General features: G+C 43.2%; 1 protein-coding gene across 7 annotated transcripts in view; it reads left to right on the top strand.

Moving 5' to 3' along the window:
• The window catches only part of SEMA5A (semaphorin 5A), a 482,742-nt gene that overhangs the window by 128,650 nt on the left and 331,528 nt on the right, over positions 1–22,564 (top strand). For 2 of the 7 annotated variants that reach the window (XM_040493829.1, XM_040493855.1), the window contains exon 3: positions 4,117–4,186. The exons of 4 other annotated variants lie outside the window; for them this stretch is intronic. The gene's annotated coding sequence lies outside the window, so the exon portion shown is untranslated. Of the gene's footprint in view, positions 1–4,116; positions 4,187–4,330; positions 4,429–22,564 lie in introns of those variants that run through there. One more of the 7 variants, XM_040493864.1, reaches the window with a different exon arrangement.

Below are 22,564 nucleotides of genomic sequence, written 5' to 3'. Positions count from 1 at the left end.
AAAAAAAAAAAAAAAAAAAAAAAAAAAAAAAAAAAAAGAGAGAGAGAAAGGAAAAATAAAAACACTACTCGTAGAGATGCTGATAAAGGGGACTCACACCCATTCCTGACAGAAATGTGAATTGTTTACGTTTTTTGGGGAAAGCAGTCTGACAGTTCCTACGATAAATACACAAACCCTTTGACCCCGTAGTACCACTTCTGGGAATACAGATTACAAAAGTAAAAACGCCAGCACACATAGAGAAGGGTCTGTGTATTGGGGTTTTATATAGTAGCATTGTTTTCAGTGACCCCTGTAAAAAAACAAAAAAACAAAAAAAACACAAAACAACAACAACAAAAAACCCCAAAATCAAAACCAAAACACAAAACACACTCAAAAAACAACTTGCATGTTGAGTATGTATCAAGAATTAAAGGCTGTGTATCGATTAGATTATAAGAATGCCTCAGACGGGGCGCCTGGGTGGCGCAGTCGGTTAAGCGTCCGACTTCAGCCAGGTCACGATCTCGCGGTCTGTGAGTTCGAGCCCCGCGTCGGGCTCTGGGCTGATGGCTCGGAGCCTGGAGCCTGTTTCTGATTCTGTGTCTCCCTCTCTCTCTGCCCCTCCCCCGTTCATGCTCTGTCTCTCTCTGTCCCAAAAAAATAAATAAACGTTAAAAAAAAAAATTAAAAAAAAAAAAAAGAATGCCTCAGATATGGTGCATCCATTTAAAGATTCATTTAAATCTGGTGAAGTTGAAGAGATTTTTATAATACTCAGTGAGAAGAGTAGGCCCTATTTTATAAAGCAGGAAGACCCTCTTCCAAGTCTATATACATGTGTTTGTGATGAGATGAACAATGGAGAAAGATCTAGAAGCGTGTCTATTAGATTGTTAACAATGGTTATGTAGGCAGAAGAGAAGCAGCTTCTAGAATATGGTCCTGTGAGGGGCGCCTGGGTGGCTAAGTTGGTTGAGCGACCGATTCTTGGTTTCGACTCTCGGTTTTGGCTCAGGGCATGATCTGGAAATTTGTGAGTTCAAGCCCCGCGTCAGGCTCGGTGCTGACACTGCAGAGCCTGTTTGGGATTCTCTCCTTCTCTCTCTGCTCCTGCTCACGCTCTCTCTGTCTTTCTCAAAATACACAAGTTAAAAAAAAAATGGTCCTGATTGGTACTAAGCTTGCAAAAGTGTGGGTATTTGGGGGCATGAATTCCAACCTGACTGTTCTGGACTTAGCAGAGGTCTGGTTACAAGTAAGATTCTCAGAGAGCCTTTGAATTTCTTTCAAGGGCTTAAAGTAACTCATGCAAGGGACATAGACCCCTCTACTCCCCCGACCATTGCTTCCTGATGTGAGGAATCCTTTCTGACTGTCTTCTGATAACATTCATTCTCCTTTTAAATTTCCTCTTCTTAGGAGATAAACATTCACTAGCAGTGGATTAGAAATCCTTAAGTCTGCCCTTCGGTAGTTGATATATTTAATATTTCCCCTTCTTTCCAGCATGGGAGTAACCCTGGACAAGTGAAAAAAAAAAATGCTGCCTCTGTTCCAGTTTCCTTTTCCATGTGTGCAAATTCCATAGTTGTCTTGTGCATTATGGGTGGTGGCAAATACTATAATTAAGGTAAATTATACTGGTAAATGCCTACGTTTTGATTTAAGAGGTGTTGTATAAACAGAGGGACTGAGTATAATACGGCCTCCCAGCACCCCTGTGCTGGCGAAGGCCACTGCGGTTACCTCTAAGGAGGAAAATTGGTGGGGTGCTGAACGGAGCAGGAATAACTTGCATGGGGTCATACCCATGAACCAGTGGCAAAGGTGAGGGTTTCCATGAGTTTCCATGAGTTCCGCCGTTTGTTTGAAGGGCTCCTGTGCTTTGCCTGTGGTTCCCAAGGGAACACGTGCATGTGCACCAGCACCTAGCACCGAGGAGAAAGGGGATGGTGTTGCCCAGAGCGAACGCCCTCCTTTATTAGAGCTCATCTGGAATCAGGGTGGTGTCTGGGGAGCACATCCTGGGCCAGTGGTTTGGCTGCGGGTGTATGAATAGGGCTTTGGGGAAGGCACATCAGAAAGCGCCTATTCTAGTCTTGGCTTTTCTCCCTGTGATGCTACAGACTCACAAAAGTTGTTCCTGATTTTGTCTTCTGAAAGCTTGATTTGATTTGGCCAGTTCTGTATAGGTCTCGTTGAGCTTTTCCATATCTTGTCGTACACGGATTCTTGAGGACATGGAAGGCTCCCGAGGTGAACAAACAGAAGTCATTTGGGTGTAAGTCTCCCGTGCGTGTCACGTGCATGTGGGCCCCGGGAACAGGGGTCCTTGCTGTCAGGGCACCGGCAGGCTGGCGTGTGGTCTGCTGTGACCCCGTGGGTCGGCACGGTGACGGACGAGGTTGCCCAGTTGTGCTTAGGGATCGGGGCAGCTGGAGAGTCATCATCTGAAGACTGGCCTTGTCTTGGCCCCTTTGATCCTCAGCTCAGAGGTGTATTTTTTCCTCTCTTAGCACAACTGTGCAGAGGACTTTGCACCGTCCTTTCTCTGCCTCTGTCCTTACTTACCAGGTGAGACAGAGTCTGGCTAGACGTTCCTTTTTATTTTTTAAGTTTGTTTATTTTGAGAGAGAGAGAGAGAGAGAGCACGAGAGGGGGAGGGGCAAAGGGAGAGGGGGAGAGGGAATCTCAAGCAGGCTCCACACTGTCAGTGCAGAGCCCGACATGGGTCTCGAACTCATGAGTCTTGAGATCGGGACCTGAGCCGAAATCAAGAGTCAGATGCTTAACTGACTGAGCCGTCCAGGCTAAATATTCTCTTTGTCCTTACTTTATCCCGAATGGTTAAGATGCTTGTTACCTCTCTGAGTCTCTCTTAGCACCAATGGTAGTCTCTGGGACTTTCTACCCCATTACATGTTCTCTTTGACATCGGGAGTTGTGTTTACTGCTAGTTTAGTATTCTTTGGTGTATGAAGACATAGATATATAAGGGTTCCCATTCCTAGGGAAATTACAGCTTAGTGTGCCTCAGTGTATGTCATCTAGTTGTGTGATAAGGAGAAAGAACACCCCTGTTGGGTGGCAGGAATTATTAGCAAATGGCAAGCAAATTGATTGCAGTCATAGGAAGGGTTCTGGTAATTACCCACTGGAACCAAATAACATTGTTACAGAGGCAAGGGACATGGATGATGGAAAGTGTGCCCTTATTTTCTCTATCTTGCATATGGGAGGTGTAATGGACTGAACGTTTGTGTCCTTGTGAAGTTCGTATGTTGAATTTCTAACCCCCAGTGTGATGGTGTTGGGAGGAGGCGGTTTGGGGAGATGATGGCCAAGCCCTCATAAATGGAATTAGTGTTCTTATAAAAGAAACACAAGACAAATGGCTTTCTCCTTCACCACCTCTCTTCCCCGTCTGCCGTGGGACAACCCCGAGTGAAGACAGCAGTCTGGGAACCAAGAAACAGACCCTCACCAGACACCAAATGTGTTCACACCTTTGGTCTTGGACTTCCTAGCCTCCAGAACTGTGAGAATAAATGTTGGTTGTTTAAGGGGGGGCCCCCCCCCCCCAGGCAATGATAACTTATGACATAAGCCTGAGCCAAGATAGGAGAACTTTAATAAATTTAAAAATGAGATTATCAATCAGAATGGCTAGTAGGCACAGGATGTGTGGATCCCAGGATCGGTGGTGATTAAGAAATAGTGTAAGAGTGAAGGAAGATGCCTCAAGAGGGAGGAATGCAGTGATGTAGTCAGGTGAACTGAACCTTCACTGGTCATCCTTACTCCCCTTACGTTTGAAAGGTACAAGAAGCGAGGGTCCATTGCTATTTTGCAAATTACAGGTAGTGCTGAAGAATAACCAGAATCAGTGGAGAACAATGTACAAAATGGGATCCCACTTAAGACTTGAATCAATACAGATTTATGTGCGAAATTAAAAAAAAAAAGTTTTAACAAAGCAGATGATGTGCATAAGTGGAAGTGGGAAATACGTTCTGCATACACAATCCAGTAGGATAGCATATTTAATTAGAAGTCGTATGATGTTAAGAATGCGCTCTTTGAAAAACTTGTCTGTGAATTGTGTCCAACTGTTTTTGTTTATTCCAGTGTGACTTCTTACGGGTAAAGAATAAAAGCAGCAGCATCTTAAAATAATACAGCGGAGAGTTGAGATGCGGTATGTAAATTGCCTCCCTTATATTTCACGTGGCAGAAGAAAGAGTGAATCTGTACAGTATTTACAAAGTAATTAGGAAGTTGTGCAGTGACTATACCAGGCTTCCTGTTTTAGGAGCTAAGAAAAGTTTCAGTGGTAAGCGGCTTACCGTTTAGTGCGCTCTCAGTATTTGTGGACTCAGGAGAGCAGATGTCACCTGTGGATGATAAAGGGCATTTCCTATTGCATAGCAGGAATTTCCAGTAAGTGGCGGGACTTTGATTGGAATCTCGAGAGGGGGCCGGTGATTACATCCGGCAATGGTCTTAGCCATTCTTTTCCTCTTTACAATGCATAAGCTATTTAATTGCATCTTAAAAAAAAAAAATCCGTCTAAAGCAGAGTTTCTCATTCTCAGCACTACTGACGTTTTGGGTTGGATAGTTTCTTTCTTTTTAGCGGGATGGGTGGGGGGCCTTTCCTGTGTGTTACAGGATGTTTATCAGGATCCCCAATCTCTACTCGCTAGATGTCAGTAGTGTCCCCCAGTTGTGACAGCCAAAATTGTCTCCAGACGTTGCTAAATGTTCCCAGGCAGAGGGAATAACATCGCCATTGATTTTGAACTATTGGTCGAAACACACTCTACTAAATTAGAAACAGGACAAATACAAGTCTCGAAAACACTGTGTGTACTTGTGTTAGCACGTATCTGTGAACGCCAGGCCTTGGACTTGATGCAGTGCTATTTCCATGTTGCCTTTGACAGGATTCCTGACCTCATGCCAGTAGCTTCCATCCAGGGAGATAGCCCTGAGTGGAGGCTGGCAAGCAGGATGCCACAGTGGCGTTTGCTCTCTCTTGCATGGAGGCTGCTGGAGGCTCGCCTTCACCTGGATCTAAGTGCTGGGAAGTGTGGGGCCTGCCTTTGATGAGTAATGACTTTGAGGTTTATCCTGTAGTTAGCAGTAATCAGAAAAGGGTTGGAGTGGATGGCCATGGCTGCCATCTCTGTCTTCCCTGACCCCCTGTATTTCCAATTCAAGCTTTTACCCCTCATTTATGTGCTCCTGGATTTTATTTTTATTTTTTAAATGTTTATTTATTTTGAGAGAGAGAGAGAGAGAGAGCACGCAGGTGGGGTAGGACCAGAGAGAGAGAGAAGAAGAGAGAATCCCAAGCAGACTCTGTGCCATCAGTGAACAGCCCACTGCGGGGCTCACACTCATGAACTGTGAGATCCCGACCGGAGCCAAAATCAAGAGTTGGAGACTCAACCGACCAAACCATCCAGGTGCTCCATATGTGCTCCTGGATTTTAGAGTGAAAGACTGGGACAAATAAAATCCAATCCCCCAACTACAGGCAAGAGAAGAGCTTTGAGAATTGATTTACGATATGATGACCCTCGGCCATCATTACATCTGTCTCCCTAATTTTTACTGGTAGCTCTCCCAAACAACACAAGGATTAGAGTAAAATGTACACTTGGAAGGACAAAGTGAGAATCTTTATGGTGTTATCCCTGAAACCCACATTGATTAAAAAAAAAATTTTTTTTTAACATTTATTTATTTTTGAGAGACAGAGTGAGACAGAGTGGGAGTGGGGGAGGGGTAGAGAGAGAAGGAGGCACAGAATCCGAAGCAGGCTCCAGGCTCCGAGCTGTCAGCACAGAGCCTGACGCGGGGCTTGGACCCACGAACTGTGAGATCATGACCTGAGCCGAAGTCGGACGCTCCACCGATGGAGCCACCCAGGCGCCCCAACCCACATTGTTTATTGAGCTGAGTGAGCATACCTTAGAGTTGCCCTTGAAAGAATGCAATTAAAAAATCATTATTATTATTATTATTATTATTATTATTATTACTATAATTTTGCTGCTGTACTTTCTCAGCTGTGATCCAAAGAAGACAGTTGCCTAGCAGGGGAAGATTTCACAGTGTATATCTCTGAACTAACTTGGAGATCTGATCCCAGCTCTAGCACTGAAGAATGTAATGTGTATTTGAGAAACTCCCTGAAATAGAGCGAGGCCATAAACCAGTGAGTGAATTAGAACGATGCAGACAGTAGTCGTTTTGATTCGATAGGTGCTCTGCAGGGCTTCTAATGCATATATTTTCCATTTTACTTAAAGGGAAATTCCACCCAATTTGCTTAGACCAACCATCTGGAAGTCCTTTTTATTCCCTTTTGACACCTTGCCAACTGGAAGAAAAAAAGAGGACAAAAGTATTATAAAAATGCTGAATTTAATGCAATTAATGTTAATGAGATGCTATTTTTTCATCTTCCAACACATGCATTGCATTAAATTAAGCTCTTCTAGGTTTATTATTACTTTTTTGATCCTTATTTGTTTTCTGTGTGTGTCACAAAGTGTGTGGATTCCTTTCCTTCCATCGTTTGACATCCCTGAAGCCGTAAGGTGTCTGTGTTCAGTGACCATTGTCGCTGGATTATGTAGCACTCCCATCTAATAAGTGAGGAACCCTAGACACTGAGAAATCCAGTTCTTATGGTTGGTACAGCTTCCTCTGTACTTTTCAAAGGCTTTTGTTATTCAGTAATGAAATCCTGTGTAAAGAAGGCATTTTCTGAAAGCTGCTTCTTAAAAGTAGTCACTTACGGGAAGCACTTATTGGATAAATCAAGTGGTGGTTGATTTATCATTTGAAAAATACAAGTCACAGATTCATTTGGGTCCGATGTCTACCTGCTTAAAGGTCCATCCTGTCTTGTGATCAGCTCTCCTCTGTTTTTATCAAGTGGACTGAGCTTTGGGTGGTAAAGAGTTACCCAAGATTGAGACCCATCTATGAAGCAGTGTCATATTTATCGAACAGCCACCTGTGAAGTGGTGTACTATTTAGAGTAGTCTTTCTTTGTGTCAGGCACCGTACTAGGTGGTTTTTGAATCTTGTGTTGGTCATGATGGAGACCCTGCAAGGTTTTAGTCCTATTTAATAGATAAAATTGAGAAACAGAAGTCATGTAACTTTCCCAAGGTACAATCACAAAGCTGGGATTAATTTCAGGATCTGCTAACTCAAAACCCCTCCCCGATTTATAGAAAAATTCTTCTCTTTGTTGTGAATGATTACCTGTGGCTGGTGTGTATATATATATATATATATATATATATATATACACACACACACACACACGTATACATATACATGTATGTATACATATGCATATATGTAATGATATATATGTATACATATTTATATATTTATACATATATATATATATAAATATATATATATTTTTCTAATGAACAGATCATTGGTTTTGCTGAGGTTTTTGGATGAGTTTCTTGGTGCATTTGCGTGTAGATTTGTAGTAAAGAATGTTACCAAGGTCTTATGTTATGGTTAGTAGACGGTAAAAGCATTTATCAAGCCAATGACTTATAAACATTTGAAAATGGACATATTTCCATCTTAATATTTATGCAAGATCCATGATATTTCAAACACTGAATGGAGATCTGTGTTATAAAATCGAATCAGAGGGACATTTTAAAATTTTATGCCCATTTAGAGAGAATATATTGGGTAGGCGTCAGCAAAAGAGCTAGAGAAAAACTATTATCTTTGATGAAAGTAATTTTTTTTTTTTTACTCACAGTGAATTGCTAGATCTTGAATGCAGCTGAGTAAAGTTTTCCGTATCTTATGCTTCATTTGTTGTAAATGAAATTAATTTTATTTGATGATATCCCTTAAAGTCTCAAATATTATTACAGTGAAATATGATGATTATAATGATGTCTATTTATGCATGTAATATGTGTTTTCCTAAACTAATTACATAATAAATTTTCATTTCACTGTGACAAGAGAGTTGGGTATCCTTTTAGCTCTCACACAGTTAAAAAAGAAAGACAGTAGATGATAATTTTGAATCAGGTCCTACTAGATGAAAAAAAATGTTAGGGGGTGCCTGGGTGGCTCAGTCGGTTAAGGGTCTAACTCTTGGTTTTGGCTCAGGTCATGATCTCACGGTTTCGTGAGTTCGAGCCCCGTGTTGGGCCCTGTGCTGACAGTGCTGGGAGCCTGCTTGTGATTCTCTCTCTCTCTCCCTCTCTCTGTGCCCCTCCCGCATTCACGCTGTTTCTGTCTCCCAAAATGAATAAATAAACTTAAAAAATTTTATTTACAAAAAAGAAAAAAGTTAGGAAATGTTCTCTCCTTTTTTCAGATGAGTTTTACTTTAGAGATTTTACATCCTTATTTCAGTACGCATCGTGCTTGCATGCGGGGAAATTCATTTAAAGAAAGATTGATAAACTATGTTAATGCTAGACTGTTGGGGAAACTGAGTACAGGAATGTTTCAGAAACATAGTTGTGTCATTTGACTTTTATTGAGCATGTGAAGCTTCTGTCCACATAGAACAAAAACGTGGAATGGTTATCTGCTATCATTTCCCTTCCCAGGTCACTACGTAAACTGAACAGGCTGACAATACGTAGCAATTTAGTTTCTCCAGTGTATGCGGTGATTTTGTGAATTCATGTTGCCCTCTGTTCTAACTCCCCTTTTCTGTCCCCTTCAGCCACACACCGTAACATGTCTTGTCACTCTTTCCAGTTCTTAATGCTTTAAAGCTTATGCTTCTTTCATTATGAAGTCCCACTGAAGGTTTTTCACCAATAGATCAACATCTACCAGCCCGTTTGTAGGAGTCCTAGCTCCACTCTGCCCACGACTATAGGCATGCCATTGAAATCTTGGATATTCTTTGCCTGAACCTCCCAAGTCCTGTCTGAGGTTTCAGAAGCCAGTTGAACTCCTTCTTCCTCTTAAGCCAACTTCCTTATGTCTGGTTAGTCCCATCTAGGTCTAGTGTATACTTTCACACTTGCTTTTGTAGATTCATAGATGATATATGTTTGAGTAATGCCCTTTCTCTTTCTCCAGAGTACTCCCCTGATGGTTTGGGAAGAGCTCTGCCCATTCTTCTGTCTCTGGATAATTTATTTCCCGTTATCCTGGGGACATGCCCATCATTCCCAAAGTCCCCTTCACGCTGACTCCCAGGAACCCAGTACTAACTGCCTGACCTTGTGGTGGCTGGCTGGGAATGCAGACTCTGTTTTGCCTCCTGCCACCAATCATTCTACACACATTTTATGTGGTGGGTTGTACGGAATGGTGGACGTTGTTGGTGAAACACCAGAGATTGCTGATGGATGGATGTATACATGCTGTGTTTCGGTCACGATGTTTTTGAATACAAGAAAATAATAACGAGGAGGACTGTTCGGTGTAGAAAACAATGGTAAAGTGATGGAGGGATTACAATAAAAGCAGTGCATAGTGGGTTTTTTTTTTTTATATGACATTCTTGGTATAAAGTGTAAAGAATACTACTAGTCAGTCAAGGTAGCTATTCCAAAGGTGAGTCATTTAAATATAGAGTAATCTGGGAAGTGGTAGACTGCATTTTCTTTTCATATAATGAATTCTGTGGGGCTTAATTAGAACAAGCAGAAAGGATGGGTAAAGGAAAGGGCACCTGGAATCCAGGACAGGATGGATTTAAAAAAAAATTTTTTTTTAACATTTATTCATATTTGAGAGGGAGAGAGACAGAGCATCAGCGGGGGAGGGGCAGAGAGAGAGGGAGACACAGAATCCAAAGCAGCCTCCAGACTCCGAGCTGTCAGCACAGGGCCCGACGTGGGGCTCGAACTCACGGACCGTGAGATCATGACCTGAGCCGAAGTCGGAGGCTCAACCGACTGAGCCACCCGGGCGCCCCCAGGACAGGATTGATTTTCTGCCCATCGTTTACTGGGACAAGCCCCTTTCTTCTTGCAGGAGATGGAGTCTTTCATTTTACAGAACACCTTATGTGGGTTTAGCTAAGATCTTCTATTTCATTCTAAGAGAAAGCTCTAGTACCGATTGTCACAGTATTATTTGGCCTCAATTAACCTCTGCTTATCCTCCTCTAAGTTATAATATTTTCTAATCACGATCACATATTTAACGTCAACTTCTTCTGTTGGGTGGGCAGAAGATTAATTTTATTTCTCCCTTCTTCTGTTCCTTCCTTGTGGGTAATTCATCAGCACAGTTTAATTCTTTGGGCTGGGGATAAGCTTTCCTTCTAGCAGGGGGGAAGGTGTGGCGACATGACTTGACTGTCAGTCCGTGGGTCGCATAAGAGAAGTGCCCCAGGCCTGTTCTAGCTGGAAATGATACACGTGTGACTCAGGTGCGCTTTTATCGGTGTGCCGCTCGCTGGGGACGCACTGTTGTTTCCACCTGATGTTGCTTGGATGTGGGCTGGAGGTGCATCCCTCCCGAAGTGGCTGAAGTCAGAGGACACCCACGGAATAGATAAGGCACAGAGTCCACGTCCACAACAAAGACTCGTCTTTCATTTGTCTGCTGTAGCCCAAGGCTAAGTGACGTCTCCAATTGAGAAGATTTATGAAACTCCGGAGCCCCGCAAGATAATCAGCAGCATAACAGGGAACATGCGAGAGACATGCCGTGTTATTCCTTCTTTTCTGTTGTGCAGCTGTCTGACCCGGTTTCTCTGGCCTGGACTGGAGCAAGCAGCTTAGTATGCACGAAGGCTGAGAATAATGTTTGGAGTGGTGCTGTAAGCTATTTTATTTATGGTTACACAGTGTACTTAGTTTTTTACATTATCACAGGATGAAATGAGAAATGCCTCTATGAAGAAAAAAAAAGTCCAGATGGAAATTGTCATTTGCTATAATTCAGGAATAAATATAGTGGGTAGGTACAGAACGCTCTGTTGTGGAAATGTAGGCAGCTTGTATGTGTTTCTTCTTTACTTGTAGCCTGTTTTGTTTCCTTATTCATAATCTTTCAAAAGAATAGCCTGGATGCTTTGCAAAATTGAAGACCAATGAAATGGAAATCCCAATCCCGGGGAGATTGACGGCTGACTTCTCAGGGAAATCAGACATTAAAACAACGCTAGGAAAATGGAACAAAACGCTCTGAAAAAGTGAATAAAGAAAAGTCCTGTCTCTTTGGAGCTCACGTCGTGTCAAATAAAATGTATTAGTTATACTTAACGATATTTTAAATAAGGTATTAGTGTCTCTCTGGCTTTCCTTATTATTATTATTATTTTACTTAATGATAGACTTACAACATCGTGTGATTTCTCTTGTCCTCTTATAGATGTAGGTGCTTATCTGTTATTTACACAATTTTCAATTTAATAAAAACAAATGAAAGATACTGGAAAATACAACTTCTAGCATTAGCTTTTAATTAATGGTTGCTAAAAAATTCTCATGATAAAACAAAAGCCGGAAGAGCTTTTTCTTATTGAATTATTATTTTCATAGGGAGATTCATAAAATTCTTTATGAGGATTACATGATGCCTGGATATAGGAAAGAAAAAAAAAAACCCTAAGTAAAGGCTACAGTGTCCTACTTTATCTCAATATGAAATCAGGGAGCAGTGTGTGGGGGGGTCTTACTCCTATGTTGAAACCAGTTTTTCCTTGAGTTTGTCTCTCCCTGGAGACTTGGGCTCAAGCAGCTACACGAACTGTCAGCAGAAGCCATCTGGTAATGACCCAGCCGCCCCCTGTCCTGTCTTCCCTGGCACTTTCCCCACGTGGCCAGGTGCATTTAGTAATTTCTCAACACCTCTTCGGGGAGGGAAGTGCACTTTTCCACAGGGAGAAACTTAGTCATGGAAAGGCTTATGATGTGAAGATCTGCAGGTCAGCCCATAAATCACTTCCGGAGCTGCTGCTGAAGAGTCTCTGTGTCTCTGCGCGCAGGTAAAGGTCCCTTCCCAGCTGTGGGCCTAGAAGGAGGGTCCGGGTGCATGCACAGGCCACAGCTGGACTGCTGGACAGCTGGACAGAGGGACGTGGGGGTTTCCTTCTTGCCGGGCCATGAACTCAGATCATCAGTGTTTTCGTTACGCTGTTCTGTCCTTTGCCATTTGGGCCAGTAACTTGGCTGCCCAGGTTTGCCCGAAAAGGGCTTTGAGAGCCGCAGATCTGCAGCCCAGATCCCAGATTCCACACTAAGGATGCAAGTTGAGAGGCAGGCACGTCTCGGTGAATGATTAGCATTTGGCTTTCCCGGGGAATTAGTTTCCTGTGTTTGCAGCCACGTTTCTAAACTGGTAGGCATTAAACCGCACTTTCGTGTAGCATGCTTATTTGGTGATTAGCCAGGTGTCGAGGTCTAACTGAAGAGTGGCTGGTTTGGTATGGAGACTCTTGAATCCTGGTTTCAGCTCTGGGGGTCTGGGGCAGACCACTTTTCCTCCTGGGGCCTCAGCTTTTAAGTCTGTGGAAAGAGAAGGTGGAAGTAAGATGGGTGGGGTTGATGGGGCGCCTCGGGGGGCTCAGTCGGTGGAGCATCCGACTTCGGCTCAGGTCATGAGCTCACAGTTCGTGGGTTCGAGCCCCGCATCGGGCTCTGGGCTGACAGCTCGGAGCCCGCAGCCTGCTTCGGATTCTGTGTCTCCTTCTCTCTCTGCCCCTCCCCCGCTCACGCTTTGTCTCACTCTGTTTCCCAAAAATAAATAAATGTAAAAAAAAAAAAATTGGGTGGTGTTCAAAACAGTGTTTAAGATGGCCCTGGGTTTTCCCAAGAGTTCTCTGAGAGAGAAGGGGGGGCTGGAATCAAGGCTTTTGAAAACTGTGGTCTGTTGTTAGAAAAAGACTGAAAATCTGCAACCGGATGTTCCTGGAGCTCTGTTTGACTCTGATATTTGTTTAAAAAAATGCAACTTAAAGGTAAAATTTGCCTCGGAACCGTTTTCAGTGTAGAGCAGCTGCAGAGTAGAAGGGTTCAAAGACCCAGAGACATGGCTGCCAGGGTCGAGTCTCCGCTCTGCCACTTACGTGATGCTGGGTACTTGGGCACGTTTCTTCACGTCCCTGTGCCTCAGTTTCCTTATCTGTGAAAAGAGGACAATAACTTTGGGTAATAATGGTTGTCGGTGTAGGTTTATTGATTGTAACAAACATGCCACTCTGGTGGGGAAGTTGATGACGGGGAGATTATACATTTGTGTGTGGGCAGATGGCATTGTAGGAAATTTCTGTACCTTCCCCTCGATTTTGACGAAAACACGAAGCTGCTTTGAAAATAAAGTCTATTAGTACAAAAAAAAAAAAAAACCCAGGATAATAATAATAGTAACTGTTTCACTGGGTTGTTATAAAGGCAAGATAGTTCATAATCGTAAAATATTCAGAACACCCACTTGACACCTATTAAGCATATTTAAAAGACTTAAGTACTAAGTGGATGCTCATCCATTGGAAAACTTGTTTTGCAACATGCAGCAATCTCTACAATTTGGAAGCAATTTCAGTATTCGTTTTCTTCACGTCCAACGTGTTTCCAGCTTGTCTTAATAAGACGGTAACCCAAACATTTGTGTACAGTGGGTGTTTCAGGCCAAGAGAACAATTTGAGCAAATTGGAGAAATGTAGACGTTCTAGAAGTGGAAAATTCCAGCGTAGGGAGGAATTGCGTGCTGAAAAAGTTGTCCGAGCAGGGCTTAGATTATGCCGGAGCCCAGTGCAGGGTTGGGGGGATCCCCTCATCCCTGTGGGATTGAGACTTCCAGTTAATGGTGGTGATGATGGTGGAGGAGGTGGTTGATGGTGGAGATGGTGGTGATGGCGGGCAGGACAGGAGACTCTCCCTTCTCCCCTTGTTGAATTTTGTGCTGGAGATTCCTTACCTGGAGCTCAAGGGTATCTGATAGACTGCTTTGCTGATTGATAAGAGGCGGCTCAGTTCATTCTTGGAATTGAACAAAAGGAAGCCATGTAGCAGCAAGGCGGGAAGAGGAGCGGGAGGCAGGCAGGGACTGAAGAAGCCTTCTTTCCCTCTATCCTTCGTGGCCGTCTCCCGTGAAGATCAGACAGCCTCGCCCGCAGGTGCATACCTGGCGTGGCAGTCCATCATCCTCTCCAGGCAGAACAAAAGCCGCCGATCGCTAGCGTATCGAAGTATACTTTCATGAGACATTTGGGGTTCCTGTTCAGGTCTTTGAAGGTTCTGCCTACAAACGCTGGCAGCGCTCGTTTCATTTACCAAACCGTGCTGTCCTTGTTACTGTGGTAACGGCGGCACACCTAATCTGGTGTCCACGATGTACGTGATTTGTAAAACCCACATTTCATTGTGGTGAAATTGCGTGTGGTGGTGATTCGGGATATGGTTTTGATGGGTACGTGTAGCACTTTCTATCTGTAGGATCGTATTTTTAAATTTTTTTTTTAATGTTTTTATTTATTTTTGAGAGAGACCAAGTGCGAGCAGGGGAGGGGCGGAGAGAGAGGGAGACACAGAATCCGAAGCAGGCTCCAGGCTCCGAGCCGTCGGCACAGAGCCCGACGCGGGGCTCGAACTCACGGACCGCGAGATCATGACCTGAGCCGAAGTCGGACGCTTAACCGACTGAGCCCCTGGGGGCCCCAGCCTGTAGGATCATATTGACTTAGTAAGTGGAGAAGAGCACTGAAGTATGGAAGAAGAAATCAGACATTCCCTTTTTACACGCAGTCCTTCTGTTATGTCGTATCTCAATATTTCTTTGACAGGTAACTTTGTATGTAGCAGTCATTCTCAATATGAGGGAGGGTGACCTGCTCCCCCCTTCCCCCACCCCAGGACATTTGTTGATATCTAGAGGCATTTTCATGGGGGCGCCTGGGTGGCTCAGTCAGTTAAGTGCCTGACTCTTGATTTCAGCTCAGGTCGTGATTTCACGGTTCGTGGGATCAAGCCCTGCGTTGGGCTCTGTGCTGACAGGGTGGAGCCTGCTTGGGATTCTAACGTCTCTCTCTGTGCCTCACCCGCTTGCACTCTCTCTGTCTCAAAATAAATAAATAAATAAACTGAAAAAACATCTAGAGACATTTCATTGGCAAACCTATTGTCTTGTGTTCCCGGGATCTCCTAAGTAGAGGTAAGCAGTACTGCTCGGACCCTCTGGTGCTCAGACAGCTCCCAGAACAACAGATCACTTGTTCGTCACTTGGACGAATGGACGTCCCAACGCCAGTAATGGTGAGAGTGAGGAACTCTGGGTGTACGGTGTTTGTTCCATGAGAAACTTTATCAAATATACGCTCCTCATTCTGGAATCTTCCTTTCCGTTTCCTGAGTTCCATGACCACACCGTCGAACATTGACTCAAAGACCTGTTTGAAATCCGCGCACTACAAGAAATCTACTTGCGTCAGGGGAATTCCTTTTTGCATCTTTTCTGTGCATTCGCCTGATGCAAATACTTCCGGTTTAACCCTCAAGACATCCTGTGTTTCTCAACATGGTATTTTTGTTACTTCTTACACAGCAACTTCTATGTATGTTTCTTCTCCCTAAATTTGGCTTTAAGCTCCTTAACGCTGTGTGAAATTGCTTTGAATTATGTTAAAAATGTAGTTTAGTGCTATCCACGCTTGACACATCCAGTAAATACTGAACGTTCAAATTTGATCGTTGATGCATTTGTATAAATCAAACATTATTTTCTTGATATTCATCATTCCTTTCACTGAAGGGAAAAGGCAGTGTTTCCTCTTTTATTTTCCTAAAGCAGAAACATATTTAAATCTCACTGGTTTTGAATACTGACCTCAAAACAGTTTGTTTCTTGTCTGAGAAACTATTTCTAGCTTTTTATTTTTCTAAGCTTATTGTATTTTTTTTTAACGTCTTATTTTATATTTGAGAGAGAGAGAGAGAGAGAGAGAGAGAGAGAGAGAGAGAGACAGAGAGTGAGCAGGGGAAGGGCAGAGAGAGAGGGAGATGCAGAATCCGAAGCAGGCTCCGGGCTCCCAGCTGTCGGCACAGAGCCCGACGTGGGGCTTGAACCCACGAACTGTGAGATCATGACCTGAGCTCAAATAGGACACTTAACCAACTGAGCCACCCAGGCACCCCTTAATGCTATTATAAATAGATATTTATGACTTTGGTAAACTTAATGGTGCCTGAACAACTGCCGTTAGGAAAATATTTCCATTTGGACAAATTTTGCCATCAGGCATGTGGGGCCCTTGGAGACAGGTAATTTGGTGGTGTCATTTGAAACGTGTTCTGTTTATTTGATGTCTGTCCATCAGGTTGTCCCGTGTCCATGTCTTTGACTAGGTAAGGCAGGAGACGTGTGTTAGCATCATTATGGGGAATTGAAACCCAGAGTTCTTTTTTTTTTTTTGGTAGGTAAAGACAAGTCCCAGCTCTTCACCATTTTTTGGTCATTTCTCTGGCTGGCCTTTCATGGGAGTGCAGGACATACAGGTGGTGCTGTGCCGATGGCAGCTGAGTTGGTGTCCTTTCTTCTGGGACACGTGCCTTTCGTGTGGTCCGTTCAGCGATAGGAGTCACAAGGATATGGGAGGGAACCTAGCGCAGTTGAAGGCCCCCCTTTACAATGCCGCGCAGACGAACTCATGAATATTGGCCGTCTGCTGTGCACTGGGCGCCTGGATGACCTTCTGCAGTTATCCGCTCTTTCTCTCCTTGAAATCACCCAGCTAGGGGTGGGGGGGTGGCGAATATCCTAATTTCACCCACTCACCGAGCTCAAGTAACTTGGCCAAAGTTTTCATTTCCACAGTGGCCTGAGGTCTCCCCAGCTCCCATCTCTCTGCCGGCGTCCCCCTGGCTTTTATTAGAAGTCCTCCGGTTCAGTGTGGGCGAATGAAGGTGACCCAGGCCCGTCAGGATCACTCTCCTGGGCCTTCTGAAAACTTGACTTTAGCTATTCCTTAAAACTGAGAAACGTGCTGCCTTAAGTTTGGCAGGCTCTGAATTAGAATTCGTGGCTACTGGATGGCAGGGGAGACTTTCATGAGAACATGTAGGGAGGGTCCCCAACTGTGGGATTCCTGTGGAATTTTGGAACCCCCTGGGAGGGGGGGTAGGTGGGGTGGGCCCATTTTTCAGTGAAATTATTTCTGTGTTACTCGGATTCTCAGAAGGGACAGAAGTACTGTAACAAGCAGGGCGTTTTGAACACCCTGTTTTGCTTCCTGACATGTGCAAACACAGTCTCAGGGGACGTTCCCAGAGTTGGCTGTTTGGGCCTGTTGTTTTATGGCGGGAGAAAATACTGAATATCTTGCTTAACATTCTGTAACTCTGAAGTTGCTTTCAAACCGTGTGGTTTCTCATTAAACTGGGCGAGAACACGCTCAGAGAGCTGGGTATCTTATCTTCACCCTTTCTTTGGGCAACTGGAGAAGCTGTTTTGGAATCTAGCACCTGTTCACAAAGAAAGAGACAGCAAAACAGCTCATTGCTTGTTGGCTTACGGTCACAATTCCAGGATGCGCCTTTATGACTTAACCTCTGGCGGTTGTCTGAGACAGTCCACCTGGAAAGATCCTCGTGTTTGTTCATTCATTCCTGGCTACTTCCTCTGACCTCAAGAACTGGCTATCAGAGGTTGGTCAAATCAGGATTTCTTACCCAACAAGGGGAAATTATTTGTCTTCAGACTATGTGTCACTGGGACCCTGGAATGAGCCTTCTGATCGTCCCTCATTGCGAATATATTTCAAAGTAATTTGATAAAATATGAATGTAGTGTTATAGCCTTAGAGACTTGGAGCTGGTAGCATGTCTTATAAATGGTTTAGACTTGGCCTAAAGATTTATTGCTGAGATTAGAAAGCTATGGGGGTCCCTGTGTGGCTCAGTTTGGTTAAGCGTCCGACTCTTGGTTTTGGCTCAGGTCACGATCTGAATGGTTTGTGAGACTGAGCCTGGTTTGGGCTCTGCGCTGACAGTTCAGAGCCTGCTTGGGATTCTGTCTCTCTCTCCCTTTCTCTTTGCATCTCTCCCACTGTGCAGACTCCTCTCTCTCTCTCTCTTTCCCAAAATAAATAAATAAACATTAAAAAAAGTTATGGCACGCAAGCAGTAATTTGAGTCTTGTTTTTCTCCTTCCATATTTATATAAATACAGATAAACACACACACGCACACACACACACACACACACACACACACACACACACACAGACACATGCACATACACACACCATAGTGGAGACTCTGTGTTGAAACCACTTGGCTCTATGACTTTGATTAGAAACAAATCATTACTATGTTCTTCTTAACCTCATGACAGACAGGCTAATAAAAGCATGCATCACCAGTGTTTGGGGAAATAGACAGTTGTGGTTTCACAGATGGGGAAACTAACATAGGAATCACACGGATGTCTTCTAAAAACGATTCCCAGTAGGACACTGAGCCTGGCTTAGAACTTGGATACAGACACCATGGAGTTTTGTAACCATCCCTTTGCTGTGCTTCTGACCAGATCCAGTGGCAGAAGAGGAGAACTATGTGTATACAGTTTCTGTTTCTCTTTTCTCTCGTTCTCTTTTTTTATTTTATTAAGTTGTTTGTGTCCAAGGCTTAAACCTGTGAACACTGACAAGGAATACTCAGCAAATAAGATGGGCCCATTTTTCAACAGAGTGTGAGATGGCTTAAAATTAAAGGTTCCAATTTTCATTACAATGTGACAGCAGGTGTGTGTTAATCATTGCATGCTAGTCAGTGAGATGATGCACGCAAGGATTCAATATTCTAAAATTCACAGCAACCCACGGGGAAAGTGCAATTAATATCTTGGTTTTGTAATGAGGCAGCTGAGGTGTAGAGCAGTCCAGTAACTTTCCAAAAGTCACCCAGCCAGCAGGGGCTGATGCGGAGACTTAAATTCAGAAAGCCTGACGGAGGAGCTGGGTTTCTTCACCCCCTCCTGCATCTCCTCTTTAGTCCTCAAACATTGGCTGGGTCTTCGTAATGTTTAAGATCTACGCTCTATATTGTGATGAAAAGGTGTGCCAGTAAGAGTGTCTCTGCCCATGGGTTTGCGTGGTGTTGAGGGAAGGAAGTGCATAAGTAATTATATCACTTTGTGAATGGAATGCTGAAGGGTGTAGACCATGAGTTTTGAGTACAAGGTTGAAGGAAGAGTTAGTTCTCATGAGGGATGAGAATGGGTAAATAACAAAGCTTTTGTAGATACATTTGAGGTGGACCTTCACAGGATACGAGGGAGATGGAAAGTTGTGCTTTGGAGAAGGCATTCTGAGCATAAAGAGCAAAAGGGTGTATAGATGCCAAAATGCCAAATCATGCCTGAGATTGTGTTGCATCTTGCAGGCCATGCTCAGGGACTGTCCACAGGATCGAGTTCAGAGGGTCCAGACAGAAGCAGTTAAGCCATGTTGAAGATAGATGGAAAAAAGAGAGAACAGAGCGAGGGATATTCAACTAGGACACGGGTCGGGGCAGGGAGAGAAAGACATTCGACAGGTACCATTTTGTGGCCTCTTAATACATGCCTGTGTTGGGGACATTAAAAGAATGAGCTTATGTGGTCCTCATAAGGACCTCACAAGGACAGGTAGATGGTACTACTATTTTTAGGTGAGGAAAGAGAGTTGGCAAAGGTTAGTATACTTCTCCAGAGTCACCGAGCTAGAAAATAGGACAGAATTCAAACTCGCCTTTGTCTGACTCCGGAAATCTCTCCAAGGACCTGTGGAACGACCCCCTTTTTGCGTGGTGGAATTGGAGATAAAGTCATATTGTCTCTTCTGAAATTGGGGGTGAGGTTGAGGCGTGCCACTTCTAGAAAGCCTAGAGAGAAATGTTGATGGAGGGGATTAGCTGTCAGTGGTTTTTGGCTCCGTGGTTATATGTTTGCAGTGGAACTAACTAGTCCTTGGCCATGTGCAAAATCACCTCATTTATTAATTGAATGAATATGTGAGTGTTTTGGGGGTCCTCCTGTATGGGTTAGGGCAGAGGACCCTGAGGGACCACTGACGTCGGGTCATTACACAGGTGGTGTGCAACAGAGGGTTCATCAGAAGGTGGACCTGTGACCTCTGGGAGAGCTCTGAGATTCCAGAAATAATCGAGGGTGGACATGGTGGAAAACATTCGCTTTGGCTGACGTATGGCACTAGATCCTGGGTCTTGAATGGAACTTAGTGCTTTGCGCAAACAAACAAACAAACAAATAAACATATCAGAGCATTTGTCATTTATACGTAATTGAAGCGCTGTGTCCAAGCATTTGGGCACAGCTTTGATGGATTCTCATCCATCCACCTCTTGCCTACTGGCTCCTCCATCTTGTTCTATTGGAGAACGACCAATACTGGAAAGACTTTCCTTTAGCTCTCTGATTTAATTGCCTTGTCGCTGGAAAAACACCAGGAAGGAATGGAAATTTCTACCCAATATGTTTAAATGAAGAAGCAGGTGCAGAGTCCCTAGGGACTGTTGAAGGGTTGATGCACGGAGTGTAAGTTGGAGATGACATTGAGCTCTTGGGCTTGGGGAGACCTCCACCAATTCTTAAGTGAATGTGAGTTTTAAAATTATTTTATATGAAAAAAAATGTTTATTTATTTATTTGGAGAGAGAGAGACTGCGAGTGGGGAAGGGGCAGAGAGACAGCGAGAGAGAGAGAATCCCAAGAAGGCTCCGTGTTGTTGGCGTAGAGCCCGACGCAGAGCTCGAACCCATGAACCACGAGATCATGACCTGAGCCTAAACCAAGAGTTGGACACTTAACTGACTGAGCCATTGAGGTGCCCCCTAATTTTTTAAATTTTAAATTATTAGGTAGATTATAGATACTTTAGACTCTGAGGCAATTTATAATGACAACTCATATAAATTATATAGTAATTAATCGTTATAAGTAGTGTAGGATATTTAAAGTTATTATGGAATCAGATACTTCATGAATATATATGTGGCAACAAGCTATGTGGGTAACTAGTCCATTTAAAACAGAAATTGCTTTAGACTCATTTCTGGGTTTTCTCTTTTGTTCTATTGATCTATGTGTCTAATTTTGGCCAGAACCATACTGTTTTGCTTGCTACATCTTTGTAATATAACTTGAAGTCCTGAATTGTGGTGCCCCCAGTTTTGTTTTTCTTTTACAAAATTGCTTTGGGTTATTTGGGGCTTTTTTGTGACTCCATACAAATTTTAGGATTGTTTTTTCTAGTTCTGTCACACATGCTGTTGGTATTTTGATAGGGATTGCATTAAACTTGTGGATTGCTTTGGGTAGTGTAGACACTTTAACAATATTTTTTCTTCCCATCCATGAGCATAAAATATCTTTCTGTTTCTTTATATCATCTTCAATTTCTTTCATCCGTGTTTTATCGCTTTCAGAGTACAGGTGTTTGACCTCTTCGGTGAAGTTTATTCTTAGGTACATTATTACTTTTGGTGCAATTGGAAATGGGATTGTTTTCTTAATTTCTCTTTCTGCTGCTTCATTATTAGCGTATAAAGATGCAACAGATTTCTATATGTTGATTTTGCATCCTGAGACTTTACTGAATTCATTTATCAGCTCTGGTAGTTTTTAAATGAGTCTTTTGGGTTTCCTGTGTATAGTGAAAGTTTTACTTCTTCCTTACCAACCTGGATGCCTTTTATTTCATTTTGTTGTCTGACTTGTGTGGCTCAGACTTCCGCTACCACTCTTCCAGTGGTGAGAGTGGACATCCCTGTGGTGTTCCTGACCGTAGGAGAAAAGCAGAGGAAAAGCTCTCAATTTTCCCCCATTATGTATGATGTTTGCTGTGTGTTTTTCATATAAGGCCTTTGTTATGCTGATGTAAGTTCCCTCTAAACCTAGTTTGTTGAGGGTTTTTATCATGAGTGCATGTTGTACTTTGTCAGATGCTTTTTCTGCCATCTATTACCATGACCTTTCTCTTATTGATGTGATAATATCACATTGATCTATTTGTGAATATTGAAACACCCTAGTGTCCTGGGAATAAATCCCACTTGATCGTGTTGACTGGATAAAGAAAATGTGGTATATATGTACAATGGAATATTATTCAGCCATAAAGAATGAAATCTTGCCATTTGCAATAACATGGATGGAGCTAGAGAGTAGAATAGTAAGCAAAATAAATCAGTCAGAGAAAGACAATTACCATATGATTTCACTCACATACGGAATTTAAAAAATAAAACAAGAGGAAAAAAAAGAGAGAGAGAGAGACAAACCAAGAAACAGACTCTTTTCAGAGAACACACTGATGGTTACCAGAGGGGAGGTGAGGGGAGGGGTGGGTGACATAGGTGATGGGGATGAAGGAAGGCACATGTGATGAGCACTGAGTGATGGATGAGTTGTTGAATCACTATATCGTACACCTGAAACTAACATAAGACTGTATGTTAAGTACCCTGGAATTAAAATACAAACTTAATCCAAAATTAGCTTTGCACTCTGCCATTGAATAAGAACGTCAGTTTCACATTGGTTTCTTGATGGCCCTTTTACTTTTTACGTATACCCGTAGCTCATCCACAC

Source organism: Herpailurus yagouaroundi, unplaced genomic scaffold, assembly GCF_014898765.1.
Source record: "Herpailurus yagouaroundi ecotype Mexico unplaced genomic scaffold, PumYag 29, whole genome shotgun sequence".
Lineage (NCBI taxonomy): Eukaryota > Metazoa > Chordata > Mammalia > Carnivora > Felidae > Herpailurus > Herpailurus yagouaroundi.
This window is presented reverse-complemented; position numbering and strand designations above follow the sequence as displayed.